The sequence below is a fragment of the Hippopotamus amphibius genome, chromosome 4 (genome assembly GCF_030028045.1).
Source record: "Hippopotamus amphibius kiboko isolate mHipAmp2 chromosome 4, mHipAmp2.hap2, whole genome shotgun sequence".
Classification (NCBI taxonomy): domain Eukaryota; kingdom Metazoa; phylum Chordata; class Mammalia; order Artiodactyla; family Hippopotamidae; genus Hippopotamus; species Hippopotamus amphibius.
The window spans coordinates 3248219-3261462 of record NC_080189.1 but is presented as its reverse complement, the minus strand read 5'-3'; the positions used below and the strand labels follow the sequence as shown (position 1 = coordinate 3261462).

General features: G+C 43.3%; 1 protein-coding gene across 1 annotated transcript in view; it reads left to right on the top strand.

Annotated features, from left to right (window-relative positions):
• DPP6 (dipeptidyl peptidase like 6) overlaps positions 1–13244 on the top strand; it is a 717707-nt gene that overhangs the window by 483314 nt on the left and 221149 nt on the right. The gene's annotated exons all lie outside the window — the stretch shown is intronic.

Below are 13244 nucleotides of genomic sequence, written 5' to 3'. Positions count from 1 at the left end.
TGAGCTCTTGACTCAACGAAAGCTGTCCTGTCCCTCACAACTTACTCCAATCTGCCAGCTCTTTTTGGGGAAATGTGAACTTTTGTGAATCATATTCCCTTTTGGTTAATTTTCTTATTCTGCCCCCAAAGACAGTTTCATAAAATAATAATAATCAGTGCTTTGAAGTGCTTAATATGTGCCAGGTACCGTGTTAAAACTTTATGGACATGATCTAATTTAATCTTCACAAGAAACCTACATGGTAGCGCCTACAGTTTCTCCCCTTTTTGAGATGAGGGAAGCAAAGTAAGAGAGAGTCAATGAAACATTCAGGTGCTCAGCTGGTCATTTGGGAAACCAAGTCACAGATCTGGGTCTATTAATCCTCAAAGCTTGTACTTTTTTGAAGGTAATCAAACATTTGGTTTGTTATTGTTTAATCATGAAATATTTCAAAGGTACAGAAAAGCACAGACAGCATTATTGATAGACACCCACATCCAGAACACTCAGATTCAACAAAGATGGTCTGTCTTGGTGGTTGGACTTGGGCTCTTGGAAAAGATGTGATCTGATGCTGTTGGTGGCCTGTTTAAAATATGCCAATTAGGTTCAGTTAGTTGGTATCATGGGTCAAGGCTTCTATTAATTTCTGATGTGTTCGGTCTACCTTTTCAGCCAATAACTGAGTGAGGGGGACTGAAATCTCCAACTGTATTTGTAGCTTTGTCTAGTTCTCTTTTCAAGTCTGTCGGGCTTTGCTTAATAAATATTGATGTGCTCTTATTAGGATATATACATCTTATTAGGTTACATAGATACATCTACTTGATGAACCAACCCTTTGATCATTATGAAATGTCCCGGGTAGTTTTCCCTTATCTTTGTTAATATTCCTTGTTCTGCAGTCTATTTTGTTTGATATTAATATATTAATATAGCCAATGCAGCTTGCTTTCAAGTAGTATTTGCGTGATGAGACTTTTTACATCATGTAAATGTATCTTTACATTTAAAGTGTGTTTCTTGTAGATAACATACAGTTGTCTTGCTTTTTTGCTTTTTTTGTTTGTTTTCCATTTGACAATCTCTGCCTTCTAAGCAGAATGTTTAGACAAGGCTTCATTGCCTGTTTTTGTAAATAAAGTTTTATTGGAAAACAGCCATGGACATTTGTTTATGTATTGTCTAAGATTTTTGCACTACAAAAGTAGTTGCAACAGACACTGCGTGGCCTGCAAAACCTAAAGCATTTATTACTTGTCCCTTTAGAGAAAATACGTTTAGACCCTAGTTTAAACCATTACGTTTAATGTAATTATCAACATGATTTGGTTTAAATCTGCCATGTTATTATTTGATTTTTGTTTTAATGTATCCCATCTGATTTTTGGTTCAGTGCTTTCCGTCCCTTTTTAGTTACTTAAGCTTTTTATTCTTACTCTTTATCTCCACTACTGGATTATAAACTAAAGCTCTTCCTTTCGCTTTTGTGTGGTTGCTCCAGGGTTTATAATGAATGTCTTTCACTTTTTACAGCTTATTTTGAAACGCTATTTCACACTTTACATAAAGTGTGGAAACCTTAAAACAGTATTCTTCCATTTCCATTATACCATCCTTTGTGATATTTTGTCATACAATTTATTTCTACAACCCACAATGCATTATGTTTAGTTTAGGAGGTCAACTAGTCTCAAAAATGATTAAAGTAAGAAAAACAGCTTTATGTTTTCACACCTATTTTTATTAATTATTGATCTTGTTTTATAGATGCAGACTTCCTCTGGCATCATTTCTTTCTGCCTAAAGAACTTCTTTTAACAGCACCATGCTGGTATTTGCTCAGCTTTCACTTTTCTGAAGAAGTCTTTGTTTCACTATTGTTTTTTAGAGACATTTTTACTGAATAAAGTGTTCCAAGTGGATTTTTTTTCTTTCAGTACTTAAATACAGCGTTTCATCATCTTCAGGCTTGCATAATTTCTGAAGACAACTTCATTGCCTTTCTTGTTTTGTTTCATAGTTTCTTTCTTTGGTCTCTGGATGCATTCAAGATTTTATCTTTATCTTTGGTTTTCAGCAGTTTGCATATGATGTTCCTAGATGTAACTGTCTTTGTATTTAACCTGTTTGGGGTTCTGTGAACTTCGTGGATCTGTAGTTAGCTGTCTTTCATTCAGTCATTACCCCTTCCCATGTTTCTTGTGTTTCCTTGTCTCTCTGTCCTCTTTCTGGAATTGCACTTACATGTGTGTTACACTGTACATATTCTTTCAGAGCTTTGGATGCCCTGTTCTGCTTTTATTTTATTTTTTCATCTTCTCTCAAAAAAATAATGTAAAGGAATAAAAGTCACACAAAAGTGTAATACCATAATGATTCCATTTAGACAAAGTTAAAACACACACACACACACTCAGACTACTCTATAGAGATAAATGTCAGGAGAGGAGTAGTTTCTTAGGGTAGGAATGTAAACAACTGAGAGGTGCACAGGGGACTTGGTTGTGTCTGGTGAAATTCTAGGTCTTGATTTGCATGGTTTGCTGCAAAAATACACTGAACTGTATACAAGATTTGTGCACTTTTTCTGGCTGTGTTACTCTTCAATTTAAAATTTTATGTCTATAATCTTTTTGCAGTGTCTCTTCATTTATATTGTGGAGAAAGGACCCAACATTATATTTCTCCTCCATGAATCGTCCATTTTTAAAATCATAATTCATTAAACTGTTCCACCGTGTCCTGGTAATTTTTGTTGCAACAATGGTCGTCTACCAACGCTACGTATGATGCTGTGTTTTCCGTCTCTCACCTCTATTCTATTTGTCTATCCTTATATGGTACAGAACTTCTCATGTGCCATGGCGTTATGATCAGCCTTTGCAGCTGGTGTGGCCAGTCCCTTCTTGTCCTTCTTCTTTGAAAGCGTTGCCGCGGCTCATATTTGCCTGTCACCCTTCCACGCACATCAGGAATCCGTTTGGAACTCCTTCCTGTGAATCAGGGATCAGCTTTCAAGTTCTGTTAAAATCCCTATTGGCATTTTTACTGAAATTAGATTGAATTGATATGTGAATTTGGAGAGAATCAACAACTTATAATGTTGAATTATACCATCCTGGAATATGGTATATAGCATGCATAGGTAGGTCTTCTTTTAAGTCTTTCAATACAATTTCATAATACTTACCGTAAATGACTTAAATATATTTTAGAATAATTATTTCTATATCATGTTAAAGAGCAGAAATTAGTTCTTTTTAATCACACTTTACAGTGGCTGTTGTTACCAGTGAATTCAAATGCTGATGACTCTTTAATGTGACTCTTGTATGTAGTAATGCTACCAGTTGTGTGGGTTTGTTGGGTTCTCCTGGATAGTTGTGTATAGACTTCTGCAAACAGTAGCAAGGCTGCTCCTCCTTTACCTTACCTACGTTCTTGTTTCCTTACTGCATTGGCTACTACTTCCAGTCTATTGCTAATCTAGCAACCATGAGAGCCTGCACTCTAGTCCTTTTCTTAACTTGAGGCGACCATGTCTATCTTCTATGCGATGAATATTTCTAAAGGGTTGCAGCCCTTTAGAAGATTAGTAAAGCTCCCTTCCATCCCTAGTTTTAATTTTTGTATTGTTGAATTATGAACAGGTGCTGGATTTTTTCAGGATTTATGATTTTATACTTGCAGACGTGATCATATTTTTTCTTTTTGTTTAATCCATTGCTAAATAAAATTCCCAGTGTTAAACTAACCAATACTGCATTCCTGAGATACCTTATTTGGATATGAAGTATTTTTAGAATATTCATTGCTAGTTGTGTTTTGAGGGGCTTTCTCCCTTTTTATTTTTCAGCAGAGGGTATTTATTGCATCTGGGTTTGATGCTGTTATGGTTCATTAATTACTTTTCAACTAGTATTGCAGTTCCTTTAATAGTTGCAGTTCTATTCAGGTATTTTCCTGAGTCAATTCTAATATTTGTTTAGAAAATCATCGATTGCATTTAAGTTTTCAAAATTATTATAATAAATTTGCTATCTTTTCATCTGATATTTTTCTAGTGTAGTTATGCCTTGTCTTGCATTACTAATATTGTTCATCCCTTTTCTTTTTTGATCCTAATTGATTTTGACATAATTTTGCATATTTGTATTATTTTCAAAGGTTTTTATTATCTCTTTTCATCTTTGTTTTCTCTCCCATTAATTTCCACTCTTACTGTACTGTTTCCTCCTTTACACTATCTATGCATTTACTTGAAAAAACTTTTTGAGATGAAAGCACTAATTTCAATCTTCTCTCTTTTTAAGAGAGAACAGGTGTGCGTTTCCCTCTGTCATTTTAGGCGCATCCACAAATCTTACTATGGACTGTTCTATTGCCATTCCATCCTAAATATTTCATATTTTACATTATAATTTTTTACTCATGTATTATTTAGCTTCCAAACATACACTTGTTTTTACCCTTAGTTTTTTGTATTCGGTTCCTAATTTGCTGCAATACAGAGTGTACTCTGCTTGAGATGCATTTTAGGAATACACGAATACACTTGAGACTTTGTAGGTCTGCTACGTGATCAAGTTTCATAACAGTGATGAATTTCTGACTATTGAAACAGGGCTCTAAAATTGTTCACCATCTCAGTTACTGAGACTCCTGATAAATGTTGATGGTTCCTAAGATCATATTTGGATTTTCCTACGTACGGTGCTCTTTCTTTGTTTTCCTCATTCCCCTTCGTTGCGTTTTTTAGGACTGCTGCTTCCCTCCCGTCAGCCCCGCACCCACGTTGCTGCTGCCTCGTGTTCAGTGCACCTTGTTTGCCGCTCCTCCAGGAGCCGGAGTAAGCATCAGTGATCACTCCCACAGCCTCTTTGGCTTCACCTACGTGTTGAATATTTAGTCCCTTCTTTCCTCGCCACGGACAGTGGCATCGCCCTCTTCCTGGTCCAGGCGCCTCCCATGTCACCTCGGTGGACGGTGAACATCTGTGGCTGATAAGCTACCTTGGTTGCTTAGCCGTCTCACAGATAATAATAGTTCAGCTAAAGTTTTAGGTTGTTTTTCTCCTCTGTTTCTAAAAACGATAATGCACTTTCTTCCAGCCTCTACGTTGCTGGTAGGAATCCTGGCTACAAGCCGATGTGTGCTCTTCTGCAGGAAATCTATCTTTTTCCCTGAGTGCTTGGATGCACATCTTGCATTTTCACCAGGATTTGTGTATGTGGGGATTTATTTTTATTTATCCTGCCCCCGACTGGTTGTACGTATTTGCTTTGAGGAACCGTGTTTTCAAGTCTAAACAAATTCTTGTCATGTTCATAGAAAATACCTTTCTTGCGTTCTTTCCTTTCCTCCTAGGATGCCTTCTGTGTGGGGGGGGGACTTTCCTATTTTATCTTATGCATCTTTTAATGTTTATTGCTAGCTCATTGTCTCTCTGTGTTATATTGTGCGCCCTTTGCCTTAATCTATATTCCAGGTCATTCATTTCGTTTCACTTATGTTTAATCTGTTGCATAATGGGTCCGTTAAGTTTTCTTATTTCAGTGGATATATGTTTTGTAATATCTAGAAATACTGCTGGTTCTTTCAAAACTTTTTAGGTGGAGAGTACAGATTCTTTCATTTACGCTTCCCCCCTTCAGGGTGGTTTACTTTTATGATTTATAATTTTTTATTGGGAGCTCCTCTTCAGTGAGAGTGATGTGACTATGTGGCCTTCGTTGCAAGATGACCCTATAAAGTTCTGCTGGTGCTACAGGAGTTTTACTTTTCTCAGACTGTGTTTATGCTCATTTCTCCCTGGAGATTCCATGACAACCAGATGGTACAAATATAGACTCCATCCATGCTCAGGACAATGGCTTATGGTTTCAAATTATCAAGGGAAATCCTCAATCCCCCACCCCATCCCACCCAGAGCCCTGGCTTGACCGAAAACTGTATTGCCCTTTTCAGGGCTGGTGGATAGAATTTTCTAGTCCCATTTTCAAAGAAGGTTAATCCATCTGTGGGTACTGACTTCATTATTAAGGGGTCCACAGTTTCAGTTCATGACCACATCAAGGCCCAAGGCATCCTGTCCCCATGGGGGCATTGAAACCTCAGCCCTCAGCCCTAAGCCTATATTCACGCCTGACACCCCCGTCAGCTGCCCAGGTCTGTGCTGGAATTCTGTATTCTCACCAAAAACTTTGTCTTCATTTCTGGCATGTAGAAATTTCCCTTATTTCAAGCTTTACATATTTTCAGAAAGTTATGTGCATGTATTTAACGCACGTGTTTTCTGTCCACTTAGTCTCCGCATTGAGGGAACCCAGTACCGTCTTGACTCTGTGAACTGTCCCCGGAACCACCCCCCCCCACGTGACTTTCCCCGCCAGCTGGTCTCTGTTACATGTGTGCACAGAGCGTTTTCCTCAAGAGAAGCATCACATCTAGGATGCAGACTGACAGGTCCATTCAGTGAGGGATTTACTTTGTAGCCATGCTGGGGTTGACGTGAAGTCAGGGCTCTCGTCTGTTTGTACAGGCGTGTTTGTTTTCTCTCCTGTCCTTCTGATAGAACATGTTCTCCAGTGTCCTCAAGTACCTCTGGTACCTCTTCTAGTGTTTCCATATCACTCACTGTGCTCTCACAGGCATGCATGCACACGTGTGTACGCACGTGCTCACACACACACTTCAGCACGTGGCCCGGCGGTCTGCTCACAGTCAGCACAGAACAAGCCTCCTTGTCTTACTCACGTGTGTCCATGCTTCTGTGCTGGTTTTACTGTCTTCCCAAGGCATTCCCACTTGACCTTGAAGGTCCATCTCATGAGATCTCCATGGAACGTATTGGAAGTTAAGTATTCCCGTCCTGGAATCAACCTTTACTTCCAGTAAATCCATTGGTTCCTTTCACCCTGGCATTCTTCCAAGAAATTATTACTGCTTTCTGTATTCTCTTTGGAAAACAAAAGCATCTACCTTGACCTTTGTCTTCCCCAGCAGATACAGCCTCACAGAACTCAAGGCCGTCTATTCATGCATGTACTCCTTTGCCTGATAGACACCTACTGAGCACCGGCTGTGCTGTGGGTGTTCTGTGAGATGCTGAGTGTTAACTAGTGAACCAGTAGACAGTCTCTACCCCCAGGAGGAGAAAGCAAGCTGTGTCCCAGCTTCCACTAGCACGTGGTCCAACTGAGGAGATGAGATTTCCATTAATTGAATGTGAAATGAGGCCACCGATGTGAACTGGTTGCTTTAGAGGCAACAGAAAGCACTGTATGTTGATGTGATTCCAGAGGGCTTCACCTAACAAACTTGAAACTGAGTTTTGACAAAGAGGAGAATTTATCCAATGCAGAAATTTAGATGGGAAGACATTTCAGGTGAGGAGAAGGAAATGAATAATGACTCTGAGGTGATAATAGACCCGGTGTTATGTGGGGTGTAGAGAAAGGACAGCCCCATGGAGGCAGGGATGGGGAAGTTGGGCTGAGAATGAAACCTCCTAGCACATGCAGGTACCAGCTTCTGACAATGCATTTGTCACTTCTTGCAACAAATATCTCCTATTTAACTGAAAATCTCTTGAGTTCTGCAATGGCACGTTGCTTCTATAGGCAGCGTTCGATCTTTGATATTCAGATCTTGCATTAGCTTTACATCAAGTTTTATGTTGAAACCCTGGTAAAATCTGTTCCATTTTCTGTCTTTTGTATCATTTGCATGTGGGGATGTTGTGTGGTGTGAGTGCTTCCATTTGCCTTTCTCTGGAAACGTTTTCCCAGAGTTCACTCGTATTCACCCTCTGACACGACCTTTCTTAGGTTAACTCCCAGCAGCTTAGGTGGCACTGAGCTTTTTCTCAGTTGGATTGTAATTTCCAGCTCCTAACCTCTCCTCTTGGTAAGAAGCTGATGCTGAATCATCTTTTCTTCAGTTCTTTCAAACTCTGAGTCTAAACAGTGTTTTAAACGCGAGCCAGCGGCCAGCTACACTCACGTATGGTGCTGCAGCCTGTTTGGTCCCTTGCCTGAGATGGATTTGTAGTTGGTATTATATCACAGGTGGTTTCGGGCAGCTAACTGTGCAGAGAGCTAATGACAGCTGTGGGGCCACAACTGTTTGTTACTTCCTGACTCCTGGCTCACGTGTCCCGTAAGTGCTGTTACGATGAATGGTTCTACCCGCACCGTGGTTAGATAAGGTAGAATCTTCTTGATAGAAGACCTGTGTTAGCTCAGATAAATGATGTTGCCTTTTACACACACGCATCTCTCTCTTACGAGGCTGGGAGCTGGGGAAGGGCAGAAGGGCTGCAGTTGTTGTAAACTTTGTTTGGTAGACGAAGCAGGTGGCTCTAGTGATCGGGGCTTATTGAAGGTCATAGGGCTGACCATGGTAGTACCGTTTACAACCCCATGTTCCTGACTCATTGCTTTATGTTATTCTTATCAAATTAGCTTCTAATTGATCGTAAAAGTCTGTTACTCCTAAAATTGTGACGCCTGGGCAGGCCCTCCCTCAAACTTTCTGCCTTAATCTACAGGGTCAGATGCAGGCTGAGGCTGCAGGATGTCCCTTAGCGGAGGGAAAGGAGCAAGGGCCAGTCACTCCCGCAACCTGGCCCCAGGTGCAGTGGACTTGGTGGGAAACCATTTCTGTTCTTTTCACATTCTTGTTTTTAACGTGGACTCTTCCAAGCTGCTCTCCAGCTGCAGGCACCCTCTCTGTGTCCCTCTCCCTCCCACCCCTCCCATTCCTGACTTTTGCTCCCATCCCACCCACCCCCCTCTTCTGCATCCCACCCTGCCCATCCACCTCTTCTGCACCCTCACTGCTCTCCTTCTCTTCCCTCTTCTCTCTCTTCCTACCATCTCTCCTGCCTGCTGGTCTCCCATCCTGACCGAGCGCATCCACGTGGCCTCTTAGTCTTCACTCTCCTCATTCTCTCTTCTCCCTTCTTTCCTCCAATAAATAAGGCAACATAGGATTGGCTTGTGCCTCTCAGCTTCTTTAACCGGTTTTGTTTCAGTTGTTTATAAGGTTCGTGTTTTTCAAGTGGGTTCAATTACAGGACGAGTTGGAGTCTAAGTCTTAACCAGATGATAAGGGATCAGCCTATGATGTTGAGAGAACGGGGGAGAAGGCAGTATGGAGCCCGTGTGCACTTTCCTCCTCCAGCTGAGCGTTGATGGGCTCTTTCCAGGCAGAACTCAGGTGGGAGTGCAACACGCTTGCGCTCCAGACCAATTACGGTGCCTTGTTTGGAATGGTTTCTTGGGTTTTATAGCTCTGTTTTCTTTTTTCTGATAACACGGTCCTACCTTCCCTTGAAAACCATGTTATTCTGAGCTATTTGGGGGTCCCTTTATTGTGTGTACTTAAATTAATGTCAGCAGCAAAGCAATCAGGAGAAACGTGGAGTTAAAAATTCTCCCGGGAGCGAACGTAAAATGTTAATGTTTCATGTAATTGACGCGTCCTGAGGTATCGGCAGTAACCGTCTCGGGCACTTTTATTAGCTGCAAAGCCCAGGGGACACGGAGGGACAGGGCCTTGAGGACCGTCAGTCATTTCTATGAGACATTTATCGGGGACGTGCCCTTGATCAAAAACCACAGAATGGGTGTCAAACCCCTTGGGACCCCAGTTCCTCTTCTGTAACGTGAAGGTAGTAATTCCCTCCCCTCGTGGGCTATTGGGAGGACACCTGAGCAAACTCAGGTAGCACCCACAGGTGCAGGGTTTGTGCAGGGGAGCCTGTCTCCGGCGCTGCAGGCAGCTGGAGGCCCCACGCGGACAGGAGGTGGCTGGGCAGAGTTTAGAGTGTGCACTTCCTCGGGGCCTTTCGGTTTCCGGCGCAGGGACGTTTTCAGGGGGCACATTAGCTAGACATCAGGAGGACCACTTGCTGCCCCACTGGTAGATTTCTAGGACCAGAAACCAGAGCCGAACGGCCTCCTCACCTGTAAAATGAGAAGAGTGGGCAGATTAAAAGAACAAAACAAAATAAAACAAAACAAAAAACTTTGGAGCCCAACAAATCATAGCTCATGTAACAGCTCCTACAAATAATAAAATCCCTTTTTTTCTTAGATTTATGAATCATCAAGGGTTGTATTCAAATTTCTTTCTAAACAACTATTATTGATTACACAGTGATTTTAAGATGTAATCCATTTTCTCTCCAGTTTTTTGTTATTGTGATAAATATACACAATATAATATTTCTCATTTTAACTGCTGGTAAGTGTACAGTTCCGTGGCATTAAGCACATTCACAATGCTGTGTACCCACCACCGCTACCTTTCCCGTTAAATAATAGCTCCTCCTCCCCCTCCTGCAGCGCCTGGTAACTTCTGTTCTGCTTTCTGTCCCCGTGAATCCACCTGCCTATTCTAACTACCTCACATAAAACAGTCATAAACTGTCCATCCTCCTGCGTCTGGCTTAGTTCACTTAGCGTAGTGTTTCCCTCTCCAGTTTTAAGAGAATCTTCTTCCCACAGAGATTTTAAGGTGAGACGCAGGCTGCCAGCTTCCTAGGATGCTTTAGGTACAGCCCCACCCAGAGGCCCTGGATTTGGCTTCCTTGGGCCCATTGGAAAGCCCACCGGTCCCTGAGCTCTGGGGAGCCTCGCACATTTCCCAGGTCGACCAGCTGTCCCATCACCAGGAGTAGCTCTGTCTTGAGGTCTTGGGTTTTTATCAGGAGTCTCTGAACAAACCTTCCAGATACTCAGCCGGACTTGGTCTCCCATCAGCCTGGAGCTCTAAATGTTTATGAGCATCAGAAACTTCCCGGGTGGCTGGTGAAGAAGTTGATCCTCAGCTCCACCTCGCAGAGACTCTGAGTGGGCAGGTCTGGGCGAGACTTAGGAATCTGTCTTCCTAACAGCTGACTCCAGTGCTCTGAGAACTTCTGTAAAACTGAATCCCCTCTGCTGTAAACAGCTCACAACTGCCTGAAACTGTGAGCTTAGGAAGGTCCCAAAGTCTCCCTTTATTTTTTAATTGAAGGAGGGTGGGGTCCAACATCCTTCGAAGGAGTCTGAAAATGCCAGCACGAGGGGTTGAGGGTTTGGGAGGGAAGGAGGCACCATGATAGGGATGGAGAAAATCTGCTTGTTCGTGACCTTGAGCGTGAGTGACTCTCACAGAGGGTACCAGAGCCACTCCCTGCAAACGTAGGACGGTTATTTGATCTAGAACTCAGTTCAACTAAGTAAACAGTAAATACAAACAGGAGAAAATAAGCTCAAACAGATAAAAGTCAATCTCTACCCACTGAGGAGTAGTAATCATTCGCCTTGAGGTAACCATAGCAACAGAGAACACGCTGGAACAGACACTAGGTTAAAGAGCCCATCTCATGAGAAGGAAGCAAACACCTAAATTCCCTAATTTTATCTTCTGAAAACTATTATTTCATCAAGTTAAAAATCTGTAACTTTTAACCAAGAAAAAACCCAACTGCAAGTTGGAGGTGATGGAATGGTCTCCAGAAGTGTCTCCGAGTGTCTGCTGATGTCAGACCATAACTCCAAACACCAAATACATGTTAAGTGTCCACTGCACGCTGATGTGTCTCTGATAGAAGGTGTTTGGTCTGGTTTTGAAGAAGACTCACTGACAGCCCACAACTCTAAGCGCCCACTGACCCCACCTGGGTATTTGTACCAAGGACCCAGCACTTTGTATCTGGACCAGAGAACAAACCCAGCTGTGAGGACAGAGGGGCAGAAGGCAGGGTCTTTATTCCCATGTGGACCTCACTCCACCACACGCGAGAAACAGAGGTATTTTCTTGGGGAAACACAATGTATTGTTCGTAATTGTTGCCTGTGTGGCCAAGGACCCTGGGCTTGTGGTGTCTGGTGCTGTCATCCTACTACCATCTCCATCCGATGAATCACAAGGAGGCTTTGGGCTCATGTGATCAGACTGTGGAGCTGAGTTGTATCAGGCGATCGGAAATGACGGGTCCTCTGAGGTGGGACCTGCTGACCGACACTGGAACCAGGCTTCGGGCTCTGTTATCCCTGACCCTCTGTGCTGGGTCGCGGCGGCCTTCCCCACCCCCACACCACCTGCCTGCGATGTCAGCAGATAAATAAATGAATAAACCCAAAGGGTTCTGGCTTCTGGAGTATTTATTAGCGTATAAAAAAGGGAAGACTCACCCCACCACCTTGCTCTCGGGAAACAGTGAGTTGTCCTCGGTCAGGAGGCTGGAGTGCAGGCTGGTAGAAGACACGTTGCAGAAAGAGAGAAAGTTTAGGTGTTTGAAAAGGAAGAGGAGAAAGACTCTTCAGGTAATCCGCACATCATGCTTTTTTTCCACGGGAAAGAAAACTTGTCCCCAAGTGGCTTCCGCGAGGAAGGGGAAGGGCGGCCGTGGGAGCTGCAGACCCAGGGCTCAGGGGACGTGAGCAGGACTTGCTTCTCTCTTTCTGTCTCTGGGCCTGGCGCTGGCCACACTCTCTGGCTCTTTCCCCCATGTGGCTGTAGGAAAGCTGCTAGAAGTTTCCAGGCTGGATGGATCTGGACTATATCCCGTGGGGAATAGCACAGTCACTTTTCTTGCAGCACTGTTCACTTGGCCCCCTGGGCTTTCCCAGAGCTGGGGGCCGTTCCTCATCCCTGAGGGCACCCAGCAGAGATTCTTAGGGTTGAGGAAAGGCTTCGTTGAGGGGCTGAGTGTCTGATACTCAAAGTGAGGTCTCAGGGAGACCAGCCTCCTTGAGGGAGGGACCTGAATCCTGTGTCCTTCCTGTGGGCTCATGTTTCCTTCTCAAGCACAGCTCTCCGCCCTGTAGTGTTACACCATGGATTCCTTTAGAAAATCATAATACAGAGAGGAGCTTTAGCCATTGGGGTTGTCTGCTTCTCATAACATTTTTACAGAACCTCTGTATTTGGCTGATGTGGAAACCAAAACCCAGAGTTCATGATGTGCTCAGAGACACACTGTCACCCAGAGGCAAGGCTGCAGCCCAGCCTCCAGACTTCCCGATGGGGGCGATTTCCATGCTGGCCTCATGTCCTGGGAACCCAGCACAGCCCTGTCCCTAAAAATGCCTCCGACGCGCCATCTCGTTTTAACATCAGTCATGTAAGTACGGTTGTCATCCCCGTTTCATAGATGAGGGACCCGAGGCCCAGAGAGTGTATGTGACTCACCCAAGTTTGCACAACCATGAGTGACATGGCCGAGAGGCCGTCCCCGGTCAGTGCTGTCCATCACCGCC